Source organism: Ovis aries, chromosome 8 (assembly GCF_016772045.2).
Source record: "Ovis aries strain OAR_USU_Benz2616 breed Rambouillet chromosome 8, ARS-UI_Ramb_v3.0, whole genome shotgun sequence".
NCBI classification, from domain to species: domain Eukaryota; kingdom Metazoa; phylum Chordata; class Mammalia; order Artiodactyla; family Bovidae; genus Ovis; species Ovis aries.
The window spans coordinates 9,085,772-9,106,982 of NC_056061.1; the positions used below are offsets into that span (position 1 = coordinate 9,085,772).

The window sequence follows — 21,211 nt, forward strand, 5'->3', positions numbered from 1 at the left end:
TGGGAGCAAAGAAATAGAGGCCATGAAGAAGGATAGAGTCAGGGCCTACAGCAGGCGCTGTGCAGAATCTTCATGTGAAATGAAAAAAAACAACACTTCCTTGAGTTTAAAAAAAAAAAAAGTAATTTATTGGAACTTCTCTAGTGGTCCAGTGGTTAAGTCTCCATGCTGGCAGCACAGGGATTGTGGGTTTGATCCCTGGTTGGGGAACGAAACTCCCACATGCCATGCAGCATGGCCAAAAGATTTTTTTTTACTTTTTGTTTTATTTAAAAGTGATTTATTATCGTATAGTCAGACCCATGACACATGGTGAAGGGAAAATAAGAGTATAGACAGCTGCCTCCTTTGGTATCACTGGTGACCCCAGCAAAGAGGCATGGGTTAGGGATTACCTCATGTCATTTTTTCTTTTCATCAAAATTGGTCTCACTTAATGGCCTGTCATACTGGATGGTGATTCTAAAAGAGAATTGTCAAAAGAGAATCTCCTCTATGGCTCACTGAGAGTACAATTCATCCTTTCTAGAGCCTTAGTGCCAAATCAGTTCTGGTTTAAGACCAAAGCTAATATAGAAGAAGAAGAAGAAAAAAAAAAAAAACATTTTCAAGTGTTTGTTTATTTTACAAGAACAAAATCTACCCTAGGGAATAGTGGAAAGTATAATCCTTCCTCCCACAGGGGTGTGGTAGGGGTGTTATGTGAGTCCAGGCCTGAGAGAAAAGACAAGCAAAGTGTTGTTGGTTTTTTTTTTTTCTTTTCCCATTTTCAGACGAGCCATCTGTGACTTAAAAATAAAAGTTTAAAAAAAAAAAAAGTCTTGGGGAATCATTGGCTTCTCTTTTGCCAATATCTTGGAGAGTTCACTTTCTGTTCAAAATGTGAGAAGGACATAAATAATTATTTCCATGCCGGACTAATAGGCACTTGTTTGTGAAAGGGCTGTCCTACTGTGGCCCAAAGATCATGGTCTTGGTGTGTATTGAAAGTAAAAACTGAGGCTGTTTTCATCCTGGCTCCTCTGCAGACTGACTCATCATGTCCTTGGGCAAGTTATTTCCTCCCTGTGTACTTGCTTTTAAAAACAGAGAGATGATAGTGCGCCTGACCTCCTTACCTCACTGGGTTGTTGTCAGCATTACTAAGCAAGAGACCCATATTTTTAGGGTAGAAAAGAAGAAAAGCTGCTCAAATTTTAACATCATCTCCCTCCCATAGATCTCTTTCAGACATCTTAAAATTCCTAAGTGGATCACGGTGCACAAAAAGCCTCGAGTTCTCACAAAGCCAAGCTTAGAGTTACCTTGGTGGGACAAATCTTTGGAGTCATTTCAGTCTTCTTAGGAAAAGGACAAAGATCAATAACATTGATTTATTTATCTGGGAGCCTTGTTACAGAAAGTAAGTTAGCAAACAAATTTTAAAAATCGTAGGATGAACTAATCAGGAAAAAAAAAATGATCACTCTAGAGTAAAAATAACACTGAACTGAGAGAGTTGGGAGAAAACAATCTACATCTTGTTTTCCAGCCTATTTAAATCTCAAGACTCAGTTTATTAATCTGAGAAATGCAAGCACATGGTCATAGTTATTGGGTCTAGAGTACTAAATTGACCAAGATTCAAGTGAAATAATATCTGAAAATATTCCTTAGAGTCGCAAACACTGGGCAAACACTGGGCTTTGTTGCTACTGCTGAAGCAACCAGCCCATCTCTGCGGTCACCATGGCATCACCTCATCAGCTTCAAGGACAGTGGTTACACCAATTTTCTTGGACATGAAAATAGTGCCAGCATGTTCCACATAATTAGAGCTCCCACCCAGCCATCTTTCACTTTGACAGGGGAAAAAAAGAAGGGAAGGGCTGTGTTCCACGGTTAGGCCAGCCTTTGATTCGGATGCGAAATGAGGGCTTTGAAGCCAAAGAGATGGGTTTGCACTGACTAGGGAAGTGAACTGTCTCCTTCTTGGGAGGCTTGAGATTCCCTCCTCCAGGGTGTGTCCCCAGAGATGCAAGCAGATGGTCTGTCTTCCATATAATACAGTTTGGAGTGTCACCAACCTCATCAAGGGCTGAGGGAAGGTTTGTGAAAGAAGTTTCCAACATTTCCAAATGTCGGATGGCAAGAGAGCCTGTTTTTGAGGTAGCATCTCTGGGCTTATGCAACCCTGAGGCTCAGGCTATGAGTCAGCAAACGAGGAACCACTGAGCACACATTGTATGCAGTCTCCCTGACTCCCTTGTCCCCTGCTTGAGACCCAGCCGTTCTGAGTCATCTCAGAAACTAACCTGTATTTTCAACTCTCCAGAGTTTGTCAGTCTTCCATAGCCACTCCAGACCATCCTTATAATTCTTTGTTCTTTATAGACCACTCCTGCCAACTGTGCACTTCATGGTCTCTTTTTTAATTCAGTCTTTATGTTATATTGGATTATAGTTGATTCACAAAGGTATGTGAGTCTCAGGTGTACAGCAAAGCAATTCCATTACATATACATATATGCATTCAATTTCAGATTTACATGTATGCATTCAATTTCAGATTGTTTTCCCATTCCCATATAGGTTATTACAGAATGTTTTTAATTTATTTACTTTAATTGGAGGCTAATCACTTTACAATATTGTGGTGGTTTTTGCCATACGTTGACATGAATCAGCCATGGGTGTACATGTGTTCCCCTTCCTGAACCCCCCTCCCACCTCCCTCCCATTCCATCCCCCAGGGTCATCCCAGTGCACCAGCCCTGAGCACCCTGTCTCATGCATCAAAGCTGGTCTGGAGATCTATTTCACATATAATAATATACATGTTTCAATGCTATTCTCAAATCATCCCACCCTTGCCTTCTTCCAGAGTCCAAAAGTCTGTTCTTTACATCTGTGTCTCCTTTGCTGTCTTGCATACAGGGTCATCATTACCATCTTTCTAAATTCCATATATATGCGTTATTATACTGTATTGGTGTTTTTCTTTCTGACTTACTTAGCTCTATATAATAGGCTCCAGTTGCATCCACCTCATTAGAACTAATTCAAATGCATTATTTTTAATAGCTGAGTAATATTCCATTGTGTACATGTACCACAGCTTTCTGATCCATTTGTCTGCCAATGGACATTAGGTTGCTTCCGTGTCCTGGCTATTATAAACAGTGCTGTGATGAACATTTGGGTACACGTGTCTCTTTCAGTTCTGGTTTCCTCGCTGTGTATGCCCAGCTGTGGGATTGCTGGGTCGTATGGCAGTTCTATTTCCCAGTTTTTTAAGGAATCTCCGCACTCTTCTCCATAGTGGCTGTATTGCAGAATATTGAGTAGAAATCCCTGTGCTAATGATCCTTTCTCCTATGTCATCGTCTGTGTGTCCAAAGGAACCTGTCTTTACAACCAAATTACAGAGTCTGTGGCTGTAGGCTTTGTGCTCCCGCCTTTGTGTGTCACTCTGTAATCTGAAGCCCCTGAGTCTCACCCGTGATGGACTCAGCCTTTCCAGGGCAGCTCTTCGTGCGCTTTTGCCTGAGTCTCACTGGTCCTGGAACATCCCTCCCAGTGACTTGGCAGCCACAGCCTTTCCTTCGGATGCTCTGCATTTCTCCTCCTCCTGACTCTGCATTTCCAGACACCTAAGTAATATCCACAGACCATGTGCAAAAATGACCTCTGGGCAGTGAGCCCCGAGGTCATGGCCATGGTGGGTGGGCCTACCTGCTACAGAAAGACCAAAAAAGCACTCGGTGTGGGGACATTTTTGCAGCCACCACTCCGTGGTTAAAAAAAAAAAAAAAATTGGCCATAGGTATGAGAGGGAAAAAGAGGCTCATTTCTCAAAACTGAATACCAAGTGACAACTGTATGTTATTTCAACTGTGGGGTGACTCCAAGAGCAAAGAGAGAGCAGAGGACTTTTACACATTGGGGTTTTATCCCCATGTTTTTGCCTGCTCACTGTCTTTATTTGCTTTATACTCTTCAGAGTAGAAGAGATCACCAGTTCAACGAATGTTGAGTAGAAGTCAGGAGAGAGAGAGAGAAAGAGAAGGAAAGCAGAAAAGAAGGGATCAGACGCTGTGACCTGTTGGGAACATGATGTATACCTTCCTTCCGTGGGTGCCAGGAAAGGGGTTGCTGAAATATTATAAAAAGGCAGTCATTTCAGCCCTTGGATGGAATATAGTGGTTTCATAGCAGCTCAGCTTTGTGTCCTGATTACTGAGTCAAGGACACTGGAGCCCAGGACTAAGGACTAATTGGGGAGGGGAATGTGGTAGACTGGTGCCCCCCATGTTCACTGCTCCCTGCATCCACGCCCTTTGCACTGTGCCCTTTCAATCCTCCCTTGACTAGGTGAGGATTATTTTTTTAATGTATTTATTTTTAATTGGAGGATAATCGCTTTACAATGTTGTGTTGCTTTCTGCCACGCGTCAGCATGAATCAGCGGTACATCTGCCGTACATCAGCCATTGGTATACACATGTCTTCTCCCCCTGAACCTCCCTCCCACCTCCCACCCCATCCCAACCCTCTAGGTTGATGCAGAGCACCCCACTGAGCTCCCTATTGTGCTACACAGCAGCTTCCCATTAACTGTTTTACACAAGAAAATGTATACATTTCAAAGCTACTTTCTCAATTGGCCCCTCCCTCTCCTTCCCCCAGTGCGTCCAGAAGTCCGTAAGTCTGAGTCTCTATTCCTGCCCAGCAAATAGGTTTATCAGTACAATTTCCCTAGATTCCATATATATGCATTAATATACTGTATTTGGCTTCCTTTTTCTGAATTACTTCACTCTGTAAAACAGACTCTAGGTTCATCCGCCTCACTAGAATTGATTCTTATTTGTTGGTGAGGACTATTTTAATTCACCCAAATCTGGGTTGGCTTTGTGACTTGCTTTGGCTCATAAAATGCCCTAAAACTGATGGCATGCTAGTTCTACATTCAAGCCTCAAGAGGCCTTGAGTGCTTTCCCCTCTCTCTTGGAATCAGCCTACCAGCATAAGGATAAACCAGGCTGGATGAGAAAAACCACACAGCCCAGTCTTTCTCATCACCCAAGCCCAAAATGTCACTAGCCTCATGAGCAAGACCCTCCAAAAATGGCCTGCTCCTAGTCAATCCAACAAAAGACAGACGATGCATTAGTAAGTCAGCAGAACTAAGCAGAGAACAAAGCTACCGAGCAAGCCCACAGACTCAGGAGCAGTAATAAAGGCAGCAAAGAGAACTGACAATAGTCATTCAGTCAAGTTTGGCGAGCATCCCGCCTGTGAGAAGAGGCACGTACACAGATCTGGAGCTAGCTGCACCTAAGTCAGTAGCTTTCAGAATTCAAACTTCTCTCTGGAACTTGGCCGGTGTGGTTGTTCCAAAAGCAGATGCAAAGCTCCAGAGAATATTTTTAGTAATGATAATAATCTTCAAAGCTAACATACATGAAATGCTTATTTCAAAACCACCATCTCCTCTAGTTCCTACAAACACAATGTGCTATTATCCTGGTTTCCTGGAGCAGAAGTCAAGGTTAAGAGAAGATAGGTAGATACCAAGTGCTAAGAGAGAAATTTTGCTTGGATCTGAGGCAAAGCCCAGATGTGTGTGTGAACACACACAGGAGATGAATACACAAAGGGGATAACACAAACATAGGAGATGAACACACATATAGGGGGTGAACACACACACAGAAGATGAACACACACACAAGGGATGAACACACAAGGAATGAATACACACGCAGGAGATGAGCACACAAGAGGTAAATACCCACACAGGAGATGAACACACACAAGGGATGAACACACACACACATAGGAAATGGACACACAGGGCATGGACACACAAAAGGGATGAACACACACAAAGGAGATGAACACCCACACAAGGGATGAACACACACACAGAAGATAACACACACACACACACGGGATGAACACTCCATAACAGAGTCACATCCAGGAAGTAGCAGTATCATCACACCTGGCAACCAAGGACCAAGGTGTGAGGCAACCCCGCTATCCACCATGGAAACAGGGTTTGGGATAACTCGAAGCTCATTAGGAAATAAAGGAGGCCAAGTAACAGCTGGATAGAAGGCAGCTACAGAACACCTGTCAGATCTGATTGCAGTAATAAACAACCCCAGAAAATTCTGCTTCCCTCCCAGGAGCATTTGTCTCCATGGGGAAATAACGCAAAACTGGGCCAGCGTCACTTACAACCTGGGAAAGGCAGGGCTCAGGGTCACAGAGGCTCAGCAGATCACACTCTGCTCTCCACCTCTGACTCATTGATCCCGGAGGAGTAAGCACGTGCTCGCTCAAGGCTCTCCCTGTCATCTCACTGGCAACAGGAAAGCGGGACAAAGCTGGCAGGACTCTCATTCCACTGTGAAGCTCTTAGATGTGACTGGGGCTTTCTCAGTGTCCCCTATTGACAAAGGCAGAATATTTTTACCCAATCTATATATGGTGAACCTACTCACTCTTCATGAAAATTACCATACTGAGCACTCTGAAAATATCCTGTTTTCATGAATCAAGTTATAAATGAATTCCTCTGTATAGAATTAACAACTGATTTCACTCTCACAGCAACTAGGATACAGATATTAGTCTTCCCATTTTAGAGATGAAAAACATTGACGTTTGAAGAGGGATTCAGCAACTTGCCAAAAGTCGCAATGCTGAGACTCAGTCAAACCTAAGTTGACAACCAGCAGAACCCATACTTTCAACCATTCTCTATTTTCTGTTATGACTAATACCCTAATAGAGCTTTCTTTTAGTAAATAGCCTGGATGTCAGAGTCAAGGATAAGACTCAGCTTGAATTCTTACCTATCTTTAACTCACAACTTGGAAAGGGCACTGAAGATAGAATTCCACAGTTGTCAGCACCTGACAGGTGATTACTGGGTATCTTAGGAATTATCTCCGTTCCAATGTCATCACACTCCAGATTGCTTATAGCAAATGTCAACTCTGCAGAAACTTAACTGCAAAACCACCAGACTTTTCTTTGGTGTTTATTTTTCAGATGAACACTCAGGACACAGCTCGTAGTTTCTGAATCAACTTTACCAGTGTTTCTCTGAGCTGTACTGGAAGTCTGAGATATGTTCGCAGACTGTCAACAGACTGAAGACGCTTTCTGAAATATTTTCTTAAACTCAATCTTCTGTGGTAAGTTTTTATGTGTTGGACATACCTGGATGGTAGGTGGGGGAATATGAATGCCAGATCTCCAGGAAATTCATTTTCTTATCATTTCTTCCTTCCCGTGCCTTTGCATGTTCAGACAGAGTATGTTCCAAGTTCAAGTCTCCACCCATCACAATCCTCACTGTCTCTGACCACAGCATAGAAGACTAGGAAGGCATCCAATGACCTCCCCAATCTTCCCCAACACATGGAGCCCATACACTGTACTCACTTAGGGGATATACAACTTCTAGTTATATGTATATATATATATATATATACATATATAGGGGATATATACCTCTAGTGACAGAGAACTCATTCACTCATAGGACAGTTCAATTAATTCTTCAAACAGTTCAGTTGACTGGTGCAACACAGATATTAAAGATCTTCCCTGTAAGTCCGGCATTATCCAAAGGTGATAAAACATCCTATTCTCAGGAAAATGGCAGTCCGACATTAGAACCCTTATCAGCCTCCCTTTGGCATCTAACCTTCATTTCTTGGTTGTCTCTTTCAAGGTGTCACAGAGTGAATTTAGTTTTAGACATTCCTACATGGAAAGTAATGACTGTCATGAAATGCCTCTGGCAGAAACGCAGTGTGAAGTTGCCATCAGCCCAGTACACCTTCTTGAGAATGAGTTGTAAGGCCTTTCCTTTTGACAGGAGGGAACAGGAAAGTTGTTTCCAGTCAGGAAAAAAACAGAAAGGGAGTGCCACCAGTGTTGGAAAATGTTTATGGCAACGCGACTTCTTGGATTTGGCATCAGTGCTAAAGAATGTGAAAAGAAGGCGGGCTGTGTTGTTAGCATATCCCCAGACAACAACAATCAACTCTTAGCCAACTAGGGCTTCTATTCCCTGCCTCTGCTTCTTAGAACTTCCTCTTCCTTTGCTTCTATAACTGTTCCTTCTCAACTGGCTTCTTTGGTTTTTTCTCCATCTTAGAAAGTCTAAATAATAGTATTCTCCACTGTCTTAATTTCACCCCCATCTTTTCTTATGCAACAAGTTCTCATGTGGTTTCCATGGTTTCCACCAAATCTGAAAGCTGACCACTCTACTCCTCAGTCTGTATTTCCAGCTCTCATTTCTCTTCTGGGCTCCAGAACTATATTGACAGCTTCCTAGTTACATTTTCCATAGGCACATCAAGTTAATTATTTTCTTGTCCAAACTTCTATCTCCTCCCATATTGCTTATATCCACTATTATGTCGCTATCCATCTCATCACTTCCCTGGTGGCTCAGACGGTAAAGGATCTGCCTGAAATGTGACCCCTGGGTCAGGAAGATTCCCTGGAGAAGGGAATGGCAATCTACTCCAGTATTCTTGCCTAGAGAATTACATGGACAGAGGTGACCTACAGTTCATGCATTCACAAAGTGTTGGACATGACTGGGTAACTAACGTTAACACAACCTCATCAACAAGCCACCACATCCTATCCGCTCTACCTAAGACCCATTTCCTGGTTGCAGCTGCAGCTCTAGCCACCAAATAGCTTGCTTCTCTGCTCTTGCTTCTTTCTAGTCTAGTTCATCTTCTTCATTGCTCCCATCATTGTGCTACTGAAATAAATGAATAGATAAATACATACATCTGTTCACATCAGAGCACTCCCCCATAATGTTTTCTTCAGCAAAATGTCTAAAATTATTACATAAAAAGACATCTTCACTGTCGGTCTCCAGTGGTACCTCTTCTATCTAAACCTATTCCCAGACACTCGTTCCCAGATCGTGCCCACAATACACGGAAATAAACTCTGCTCCAACCAACATGAACTTGTTATTTGATCTTCTCGTTCATCGCAGAGTTGGACAAGAGTGAGTGACTAAACAACAACAACAAAATAGTTGAATCCCAATGTTGTGTCAATTACTGCTGTATACCGAAGTGACTCCATTTGTATTCATATATTAATAAATATGTATTATTTTTCATATTTTTCCATTATGCTTTATCACAGGATATTGGATATAGTTCCCTGTACTCTACAGTAGGCCCTTGTTGTTTACCCATTCTTTCCTTAAACATAGGCCATAGAAGTTTTGTCTCTTTTAATAGGCAAATTTGTTTTCCTGGTTGCCTGTCCCTTTTCAATCTGATGAGCTCATATTCATCCTTCAAAATTCAATCCAAATGTTACCTCTTGCGGGAGATTTTTCTGACTCCTCGAGGCAGTTATTAATTTCTTCCCATGCATTGGTGAATGGTCAGAAAACATAACTGTGCATCAGACACTAGAATGCTAGCTGCTGTGCTGGATGATAAGTTTACCATGGTTAGGGGGATAGGAAGCCTCTGCTGTATGGGATGTATAATCCAGCGAGGAAGACAGAGGCTGTCCATGGAACTCAGATGCACTGGATGTTATGAAAGCGGTTATGTGTGTAGACATCTAAACTCTAGCCAAAGCTGTCCAATAGAGCATTCGACATCTGCAAAATGTTCTATATGTACGCAGCCAAGTGTGTTAGCCACTAGCCACGTGCGGCTGTTGAGTAGCTGAAATACAGCTGGGGCAACTGAGGCTTTACAGTTTTCATCTTATTTAATTTCAGTTGGCTTAAATTTAAATATTCAGCTCATGACATCTATTGGGGCAGTGTTGTTCTAGATATTAAGGACACCGTCCCCGAGAGAGTGAGAATTACTCTTGGATATGAAGGATGAATAAATCTGAAGGACAGGTGAAAAGAATATTAGAAGACAGCACTGTGCAGGCCTAGCCTTATAACCGCACTTTCTCCTGTCAGCCCTACACCTCCCTTAGCTCCTGTAAGCTGAAAATAGTGCTTGTCACATCATAAGTGCTCAACATATGTTCACTATTATTATTCTAAACAGATTTGCCCCGGTTTATTAGTCTTCATGAGTTTTAAGTTATTTTCACATGTGTGAGAATAACAAATATTTTCACATGTGAGCCACCATCAATTTCATAAAAGTGGGAACTATCTCAAATTATTTTCTCCTCTACCATAGTATCCCGAAGAGTGCTATGCAAACAGATTCTCTCCCCCATGAAACATTCAACATTTTAGGGAAATTAAAAATGGGAGAGGACATAAATAGTCAAGTGATAGTCATCTCAGTTCACAGTGGTTCTGAGCAGTACATCTCCCAAGTCAGAGCATAACGTTAAGTTCATCTATTCTGAGAATTTTCAGTTGGTGCTAAACTTAAGTCTCCCTAGTCCTGGATTTATCTGAGGTCACTTTCTAGTGAGAATTTGGCTGCCTTCACGAAGTATAATCCATCACCCAGCTTCACATTGCCATCCATGGAAACGCATTCCCATCATTTTCCTAGTCAAATGAGTAGTGTGTAGAATACATTATGTAGACTCTGATATGTATGCATCATATGGGAGAGGCATGAGCAAAGGAAATGCTCTTTTGGAATGCAGGCTTATCAACACTTGGCAGACGTGCTGTGAAAACCACAAGGAGCTGTTCTTAACAGAAAATGACAAATCCCTGAGAGGTTGGGACAGAGTGGATGGTACAGGTGTCTTGCCAGTCTAAGCAGCTGACCCCCAGCCACACCCTCAGGCCTCAAGAGGGGCCTCGGTTCAGCCGTAAACAGCAGAAGCCATCCCAGTAACTGTATAAAGTATGAGGAGTTAGGGAGAGATGAGAGGAACTTGGCTGCACAGAACTGAGAAGGGAACTAGCAAGGAACTCTTGGCCCCTGAAAGAAGCGAGGAGCAGCAAATGGCTAACCAAAGCAAAGCACTGTCAAGCCCAAACTTCCAGCTTAGGGTCAAGAGAGCCTTCTCCCCAGACTTCACCCAGTGTTCCAGATCTAGTTCAAGTCCCAGCTGCCCCGCAGATTTGTGATAACCGGTTGTTGCCAAAACCCCAGGGTATTTGTCTCTAATTCATAGACTAGCACTTAATAATACATTGGCTTAGAGGTTATTCGTTCAAATTGTGAAATGTGAAAATCACTCATCAGGAAAATCATCTCTGTCCCAGAATATCAAAACTGAAAGGGGCTACAGATACCTTCTGAGCTCAGTCCCATTTGACAGTTAGGGAAACTGAGACCCAGTGGTGTGAAATGATGTGTTTGACCTGGTTAATGGCAGAACTGAATCTAGAACCCAGGCCTTCTGGTGTTGAAGACCAGTGATCTTTCAATATCAGTTTCATGAGAAGTAACAGAATTCCACTGGCTTAATCAGTGAGCAATGACTAGCAGGTTTTCCTTCTCGCTCGATTTCTCCTTTTTATCAGCCTGGACCCCGATTACTTTAATCTTCCTCCCACCAAAACTGGATTTCAAATTCCTTATCCTTATGTCCTACTGCTTCCGTCTCGTCAAGGCCATGGTTTTTCCTGTGGTCGTGTATGGATGTGAGAGTTGGACTGTGAAGAAGGCTGAGTGCCGAAGAATTGATGCGTTTGAACTGTGGTGTTGGAGAAGACTCTTGAGAGTCCTTTGGACTGCAAGGAGATCCAACCAGTCCATTCTGAAGGAGATCAGCCCTGGGATTTCTTTGGAAGGAATGATGCTAAAGCTGAAACTCCAGTACTTTGGCCACCTAGTGCAAAGAGTTGAGTCATTGGAAAAGACTCTGATGCTGGGAGGGATTGGGGGCAGGAGGAGAAGGGGACCACCGAGGATGAGATGGCTGGATGGCATCACGGACTCGATGGACGTGAGTCTGAGTGAACTCCGGGAGCTGGTGATGGACAGGGAGGCCTGGCGTGCTGTGATTCATGGGGTTGCAAAGAGTCAGACACGACTGAGCAACTGAACTGAGCTGAACTGAACTGCCTCTGCCCTAAAATCCCAAAATACAGAGGGAATGCAATAATCTGCTTTCTCCAGTCCTCCCCAAAGCTACTGATGATAAATGGAGAAAATTATTCAATCACACACAAAAAATTGTGATTCTCACTTCCCAGGCCCTCAACCATGAATGATATTCCTTTTACTTATTGCTGATCAGCTCCCTCTTTTATTCCTCTCAGCCATTATTCCAAACATCCAGCTCCCGCTTCAGCTTCACCTGCCTCACCCCCATGAACAGCCTTCATCTGCTACTTCACAGAAGAAATAAATGCTTTTCATGTAAACGTCCTCAACCTTCCACCCAGTCTACAAAGTTACATTCACTTCTGCTCAAACTTCCTGCCTTCCCCCCATTTTCCTGCTGACTTCTTCAGGACCTGGTTCTATCAACTTTGTCTTTCTGAGATAGAACCAACCTCTCTCCTCCTACTGGTTTCTCTTTAGTACATAAACACACCCAAATATCTCAAAACATCTTCAAGAAACTCTCTCTTGACCCTGAGTCTTCCCTGTAGCTACACCCTACCCATGCTTCTCCTCACACCCAAGCTTCTTTGGAGGAAGCTGTTCTTAATGATTCTATTGCCTGGCTTCCTGTTTTCCCCATAGCATACTGTAAACTAGTGGTTCTTGCCCTTACTTCCTGAAACTAAAAGGTCTAAAGGAAATTAAAAGGACTAAAAATGGTCCCTTATGACATCTTAATTCATAATAGCCTTTTTTGCACATATTTTTTATTGTGGTGTGTGCCAAGTCACTTCAGTCGTGTCCAACTCTTTGAGACCCTATGGACTGTAGCCCACCAGACTTCACTGCCCACGGGATTCTCCAGGTGAGAATACTGAAGTGGATTGTCATGCCCTCTTCCAGGGGAACTTCCCAACCCAGGGGTCCAACCCACGTCTGCTGCATCGGCAGGGGGATTCTTTACCACTAGCGCCATCTAGAAGGCCCTTTTTTGTGTGGTAGCTGTGTGAAATTTACCATTTCCATCCCGTTTAAGTGCACAGTTCTGTGGCATTAAATACATTTATAATGTTGCTCGAGCATCTCACTATTCATTTCTAGAACTTCTTCATCATCACAAACAGAAGCTTTCCATGCATATACAGTAACTCCCCATTCCCCCTGCCCTAGCCACCCTCCCACCCTCGTTACTGCTGTTCCACATTCTGTCTCTATGAATGTCTCTATTCTCTATAGCTCTTTAAGTAGAATCATACAATATTTGTTCTTTTGTGTCTGGTTTATTTCACTTACCATAATGTTCAAGGTACATCCATGTTGTAGTAGGTATCAGAATGCCATTCCTTTTTAAGATTGGATAATATTCCACATTTTGTTCATCCATTTACTGTTAAAAGGACATTTGAGTTGTTTCCACCTTTCACTATTGTAGACAATGGTAATGTGAACATTAATGTACGAGTATCTGTTTGTTCTACTTTAAGTTCTTTGAGGTATATACCCAGAAATAGAATTGCTAAGAGGAGAGTGAAAAAGTTGGCTTAAAGCTCAACATTCAGAAAATGAAGATCATGGCATCTGGTCCCATCACTTCATGGCAAATAGATGGGGGAACAGTGGAAACAGTGGCAGACTTTATTTTGGGGGCTCCAAAATCACTGCAGATGGTTACTGCAGCCATGAAATTAAAAGACGCTTACTCCTTGGAGGGAAAGTTATGACCAACATAGATAGCGTATTCAAAAGCAGAGACATTACTTTGCCAACAAAAGTCCATCTAGTCAAGGCTATGGTTTTTCCAGTAGTCGTGTATGGATGTGAGAGTTGGACTGTGAAGAAAGCTGAGCACCAAAAAATTAATGCTTTTGAACTATGGTGTTGGAGAAGACTCTTGAGAGTCCTTTGGACTGCAAGGAGATCCAACCAGTCCATTCTAAAGGAGATCAGTCCTGGGTGTTAATTGGAAGGAATGAGGCTAAAGCTGAAGCTCCAGTACTTTGGCCACCTCATGCGAAGAGTTGACTCATTGGAAAAGACTCTGATGCTGAGAGGGATTGGGGGCAGGAGGAGAAGGGGATGACCCAGGATGAGATGGCTGGATGGCATCACCAACTCAATGGACTTGAATCTGAGTGAACTCCGGGAGTTGGTGATGGACAGGAAGGCCTGGCGTGCTGCAATTCATGGGGTCGCAAAGAGTCGGACATGACTGAGCAACTGAACTGAACTGAAGGTAATTCTAAGTTTAATTTTGTGTGTGTGTGTGCACTTCCCTTGTGGCTCAGATGGTAAAGCGTCTGCCTACAATGTGGGAGACCTGGGTTCGATCCCTGGGTCAGGTATTTCCCTGGAGAAGGAAATGGCAACCCACTGCAGTATTATTGCCTGGAAAATCCCATGGACAGAGGAGTCTGGTAGGCTACAGTCCATGAGGTCACGAAGAGTTTAACTTTTTACAAACTGCCGAATTGTTTTCTTTAGAAGCTTTGCTGTTTAATTCTGAACCTTTGCACACAGGTTCCAATTTCTGCACATCCTCTCCAGTATTTGTTATTTCCTAGTTTATGGATAGTAACCATCCTGTTGGGTATGAAGTACTATTTTATTGTGGTTCTGATTTGCATTTCTCTGTGGATGGTGAGTAATGTCAGGAATCCTTTCATGTGCTTATTGGCCATTTGTATATTGCAGAAATATTTTTTAAGCCCTTTATGCATTTTTGAATTGCGTTGGTTTTGAATTGGATTTTTTGGTTGCTGATGGTTGTTAATCTTTAGCCCTTGTTTTATATCTCTGGAGCATTTTTCCCTATTATACCTGGAATGATCATCCTCTCTGACTCTATGACTTCACTCTGCTATCTCTTCCCTGCCTACTCAAATCTCCATACTCACATGCTTGCTAGCTTTTGCAACATTTAATCCCCACCCAATCTAGCATTTATTGAATGCTTTGCACATGCCACACAACATGCTAAGTGTTTTATATGCATTCTGTCCTTCAGGTTTAAAAAAAACTGCATTAAGTAGGTAGGATTATTGGAAATGCCATTCTATAGGCATAAAAACTGAAGGTCACAGAAATAAAGTATTTTACTTCAAGTTTGCTAAAGTAATTAGTGAAAAAGCTAGCATTAAACCCAGGAAACCAATTCCAGAGTGTGCTCTTAAGACTTTCCTATCTAGTTCACTAGCATTAACCACTAAATTAAGCTAATATAATGATGCAGTTATGTAATGTTGTTATATACAGTTATATATATATATAATGTTACATATAGTTTTATATGTGTGTGTGTATATATAGATATAAAATGTTATATATATTATATAAATGTTGGCTTAAAACTCAACATTCAAAACACTAAGATCATGGCATCTGGTCCCATCACTTCATGGCAAATAGATGGGGAAACAATGGAAATAGTGACAGAGTTTATTTTCTTGGGCTCCAAAATCACTGCAGATGGTGACTGCAGCCATACAATTAAAAGATGCTTGCTCTTTTAATGGCCAACCTAGACAGCATATTAAAAAGCAGAGATATTACTTTTCCAACAAAGGTCTGTCTAGTCAAAGCTATGGTTTTTCCAGTAGTCATGTATGGATGTGAGAGTTGGACTATAAAGAAAGCTGAGCACTGAAGTATTGATGCTTTTGAACTGTAGCATTGGAGAAGACTCTTGAGAGTCCCTGGACTGCAAGGAAACCAAACCAGTCAATTCTTAAGGGAAATCAGTCCTGAATATTCATTGGAATGACTGATGCTGAAGCTGAAACTCCAGCATCAGCCTTGGCCACCTGATGCAAATAACTGACTCATTGGAAAAGACCCTGATGCTGGGAAGGATTGAAGGGGACGACACAGGATGAGAGGCTTGGATGGCATCACCGACTCAATGGACATGAATTTGAGCAAGCTCTGTGAGTTGGTGATTGACAGGGAAGCCTGGCGTGCTGCATTCCATGGGATTGCAAAGAGTCAGACACAACTGAGTGACTGAACTGAACTGAATGCTATGGAGTAAGTCCTATAATTTAACTACATGGTTGCAAGCAACAGAAAGTGGGTTTAACAACTGGATAATCTGAAAAGGAATTTGCAGTAAAGATAAGAAGTAATTTACAGAATTGAAAGGTAAACTAGAGAATTGGGCTTTAAAAGGAAGAGATCTAGATAAATTTCAGTCCCAGAGTTGTTAGAACCAAGCAAGGAGCAATCTCGTCAGGACCCAGCCATTGAGCAAATCAGCAGCCAATCATTTCAGCAACTTGGTCAAGACTGAAATTCCAGAGAGTGAGCATCATACTGGTCTGGCTGGGACATGTGCCAACCCCACTAGTAGGGAAGACAGGAAAAGAACATGGTGATTGGCGATCCAAACTTGGCTATATCCAAGGGGGAAAGGTTCACACCCCCAGGCAAAAGAAGAAACAATTAATAAGTGGTTGCAAAATGACAAGTCTACTATCCTCCCAATCATTAACTTCAGCCCAGACCTCTCATCAGCTCCAGACCTAAATATTCAATGATTGACTGCCTCTCCTTAAAGTCCTTAGCACGCTGGTAAGCACTTGCCTCTCTTTAATTGGGTGGGAGTCTGCCTTGCAGATAGATGCCTCTCCTGCTGTGTTTCTCATTCTGGACCAGAATTATGCACCGGTCTGTTTCTCCTTCCTGGAGCTCTGAACTGCTCCACTATGCTGTCTTCTACTTTATGCCCTTTAGCACTAAGCACAGTGTCATGCGTGCAGCCAGTAGTCAATCAATGTTTGCTGCCTAACAAACCAAAACTAGACTTCAGGGAAACTACAGTATCAGAAATTCGTGTAACAGATCATCTCGACCGAGAAAGTCCTGGATGTTTTAATTGAAAGTGAAAGTCGCTCAGTCGTTTCCAACTCTTTGTGACCCCATGGACGGTACAGTCCACGGAATTCTCCAGGCCAGCATACTGGAGTGGGTAGCCTTTCCCTTCTCCAGGGGAATCTTCCCAACTCAGGGATCAAACCCAGGTCTCCCGCATTGCAGGTGGAGTCTTTAGCTGAGCCACAAGAGAAGCCGATTTTAATTGAATGCAGGTAAAATATGAGCCTACTGTGTTTTACAAGCTGGCAGAGTGAAGGTGATTTTATCTATGTCAATAAAAGTATGCAAAGAAAAGTAAGTGAGCCTGACAGTACCTGTCAGTACCTGACACTGATCAGACAACCTCTGGAGTAGTATCACTAGTTCTGGTCACCACATTATAAGAAGGGGATTGAAAAACTTGACATGTATGGAAGCCATCAAAAGAAAACAGTGAAACTATCAAGTGAAATAAACATCTAATAGGAAATATTTATAATGGAAAAGAGAAGAATTAGAAGGTTTGATCTCCATAATTATTCAAGAAGTCCACGCAAAACAGAAAATCAGAAGTACTCTGAGTAACACAGAATCAAAATGAATAGATAGAAATATAATCCTCAAATGATTGTTCATAAATGAAATAATCTGTTCTGTAAGATAATAAGACCTAATGACTAGAAATACAAAAATTATGTTAAAAAACCTCAAGATATTAAATGACAACTTCATAGTTTAGTACACAGACTAGATTAGAAGTCAGAAACTCAAGTGTCTTTAGGAAGAAGGCAAAAATTCATCTGCCTGAATGAGGTAAGTAGGTTGGCTATAGACAATAGAAGGTGGTAGGGACTATGATGAGGACTAGAGAATGTGCCTGAAGACACTTGAATCTATACATTTTTATAACATGATGAAGGTCAAATAAAATGAACTTGAGAGCTAAATTCTGTACTTGGACTGCCAATTAGTATTCCATGGTTAAAACCTTTAAGATAGTTTCCAACTTGATTACTCAACCCTAAAGGGATAATATGCTTCTAAAATAGATTATTACTGATGTTGACATTTGCAAAGAGTTGTGAGGAAGATAACACCATTAAGAAACTTAGTATTACAATGGAATTCTGCCATAAAAAAGAATAAAATGTTGCCATTTGCCACAACATGGATGGACCTGGAGGGCATTTTGCTAAATAAAACAAGTCAGGCAGAGAAAGACAAATACTGCATGATATCACTTACATGTGGAATCTAAAAATAACAACCAGTGAATATAACAAAAATGGAACAAACTTACAGGTACAGAGAACAAACTAGTGGTTCCCTGTAAGGAGAGGGGAAAAAGGAGAGGCAAGACGGGTAGGGGATTGAAAGATACAAGCTACTGTGTAGAAAGTAAATAAACTACAAGGATGGGTTGTACACCACAGGGAATACAGCCTATATTTTATAGTAACTACGAATGGAGTATGGGCTTCCCCAGTGGCTCAGCGATAAAGAATCCGCCTGCAATGCAGGAGCCGCGGGACGTATGGGTTCAGTTCCTGGGTCAGGACGAGCCCCTGGAGGAGGGCATGGCAACCCACTCCAGTATTCTTTCCTGAAGAATCCCATAGACAGAGGAGCTCAGTGAGCTATACTGTCCATAGGGTTGCAAAGAGTCAGACAAGATTAAGGTGACTTAACATAAATGAAGCATAACCTTTAAAAATTGTGAATCACTACTCAGTTCAGTTCAGTTCAGTCGCTCATGTTGTAGACCTAAAACTTATGTATTTATAAGTCAACTATACCTAATTTTGTAAAACTACTTTTTAAAAAAGAAAATTAGTAGTGAAAAAAAAGTTCTTAGGACCGCTACGGATTCTAAGAAAATTACTAAGAATTTGGCTTTCCTGGTAGCTCAGACGGTAAAGCGTCTGCCTACAATGCGGGAGACCCGGCTTCGATCCCTGGGTTGGAAAGATCCCCTGGAGAAGGAAAAGGCAACCCACTCCAGTATTCTTGCCTGGAAAATCCCATGGACCGAGCAGCTTGGTAGGCTACAGTCCATGGGGCCGCAAAGAGTCAGACATGGCTAAGCGACTTCACTTTCACTTTCAATGATGGTGTAGTAGGTAGAAAAATGGTGGAATCTGTGAACAAGTTACTTTAGCTAGCAAAAAGAACTTTGCATGTGTGACTAATTTGCATCTGAAATAATCTGCAGTTAATTAATTCAAGTGGCTGGAACTTGCCATAGATTATCTTGGACTTTCCAAGTCAGCTCAGTATAATCAATCACATGAGTCTTTTCTTTAAAATTTTTTTTAATTTAATTTTTATTTTATATTGGAGTATAGTTGAGGAACTAAAGAGCCTCCTGATGAAGGTGAAGGAGGAGAGTGAAACAGCTGGCTTAAAACTAAACATTAAAAAAGCTAAGATCATGGCGTCTGGTCACACTACTTCATGGCAAATAGAGGGGGAACAGGTGAAAGTAGTGACAGATTTCCTCTTCTCGGGCTCTAAAACTACTGCAGATGGTGACTGCAGCCGTGAAATCCGAAGATGTCCGCTTCTTGGCAGGAAAGCCATGACAATCCTAGACAGTGTGCTGAAAAGCACAGAATTACTCTACCAACAAAGGTCCATGTAGTCAAGGCTGTGGTCTTCCCAGTGGTCATGTACGGTTGTGAGAACTGGACTGTAAAGAAGGCAGAACGCCAAGAATTAATGCCTTCAAACGGTGGTGCTAGAGAAGATGCCTGAGAGCCCCTTGGACAGCGAGGAGATCAAATCAATCAATCTTAAGGGAAATCAACTCTGAATACTCATTGGAAGGACTGATGCTGAAGTTGAAACTCCAGGATGTCGGTCATCTGATGCGAACAGCTGACCTATTGGAAAAGTCCCTGATGCTGGGAAAATTTAGTGCAGAAGGAGAAGAGGGCATCTGAGGATGAGATGGCTGGATGGCATCACCCATGCAAAGGACATGAACTTTGGCAAACTTCGGGAGATGGTGAGGGACGGAGAAGCCTGGCATGCTGCAGTCCATGGGGTCTCAAAGAGTCAGGCCAGACACAACTGGGCACCTAAACAACAGCAATAGTTGATTTACAATGCTGTATTAGTTTTACATGTGTAGCGAAGTGATTCAGTTATGCATATACACACATCCCTGCTTTCTCAGATACTTTCCCCGTATAGGTCGCTACAGAACATTGAGTAGAGTTCCCTGTGCTCCGTGGTAGGTCCTTGTGGGCTATCTATTTTATATACAGTAGTGTGTATATGTTAATCCCAAACCCCCAATTTGTTCCTCCTCCCCACCCTTCTCTTTGGTTATCATAGTTTGCTTTCTAGGTCCATGAGTCTATTTCTGTTTTGTAAATAAATTGCCTGTATCATTTTTTTAGATTCTACATATAAGTAATATCACATATCTGTCATTCTGTCTTGACTTACTTCACTTAGTAATGATCACATGATTTCTTAAATGGAAAAACTCCCAGCTATGATAAGTAAGAGTTAGATGTGAGAAGAGAATAAGGATCAGAGAGATGCAACATTTCAGGCTTTTAGATGGAGGTAGGGCCCACAAGGCGAGGAAGCGGGGTAAACCTAGAAGCTGGAAAAGCAAGTAAGAAGTTCTCCCCAAGAGCCTCTGGAAATGAATGAACCCCTGTCAAAACCCCGAATTTCATCTCTGTGAGACCCATGTGGGACTCTGACCCACAGAACTCTAAGATAATAAATAAGTATGTTGCTTTCAGCCACTAACTTTGTAGTAATTTGTTATAGAAGCAATAGAAAACTAATAAAGATGCTTGAAGTTGAAAGAATAACGTGTGAGAAAAAGAATCATTTATTGTCCTGGACAAATGCCTGGAAAACAACAAGATTTCATGTTATATTTAATATACTGTTTATATATAATTTATCTGATGAATGAGACATACCTTGTGACTGACATTATGCACCTAGTTGTCCAGAAAAAAATTAAAGAAGTGAAAAAGAATATAAAGCATGACCCCTGCTCTCCCAAAGAGCAGATTTTTAGACAATAGAAGATCATAAAACAGAATATAGTCAAGGGACAAAATAAGTATCATAGCAAAAATGGAAGTCTATGAGTGTGATTATTTCATATATCAGGCTTTCCAGACATAGCTAAATTTCAGATATCCTGATGGGCTACGGCTTATAACCATAAAAGGATTAGAAATCCCTCCATTTTAGATCTGAAAGTTATCTCCTACTCTGGAAATGACAAGTCATTTATCAGACAACATGTTCAGCATTTTAGCTTAGAACATGTAAGCTATCCTATCATGATGATAGGAAAGAAAAAGTGAGTGAGGTTTAATAGGATTGGAGATGTA

At 41.8% G+C, this 21,211-nt stretch overlaps 1 long non-coding RNA gene across 2 annotated transcripts in view; it reads left to right on the forward strand.

The window, feature by feature from the left end:
• The window catches only part of LOC132660226 (uncharacterized), a 297,177-nt gene extending 276,506 nt beyond the window's left edge, over positions 1-20,671 (forward strand). Inside the window, exons 6-7 of one of the 2 annotated variants that reach the window (XR_009601587.1) lie at positions 7,048-7,193; positions 15,661-20,671. This is a non-coding gene — a long non-coding RNA (uncharacterized LOC132660226). Of the gene's footprint in view, positions 1-7,047; positions 9,807-15,660 lie in introns of those variants that run through there. The other variant, XR_009601586.1, reaches the window with a different exon arrangement.
• The last annotated feature ends 540 nt before the right edge of the window (positions 20,672-21,211 follow it).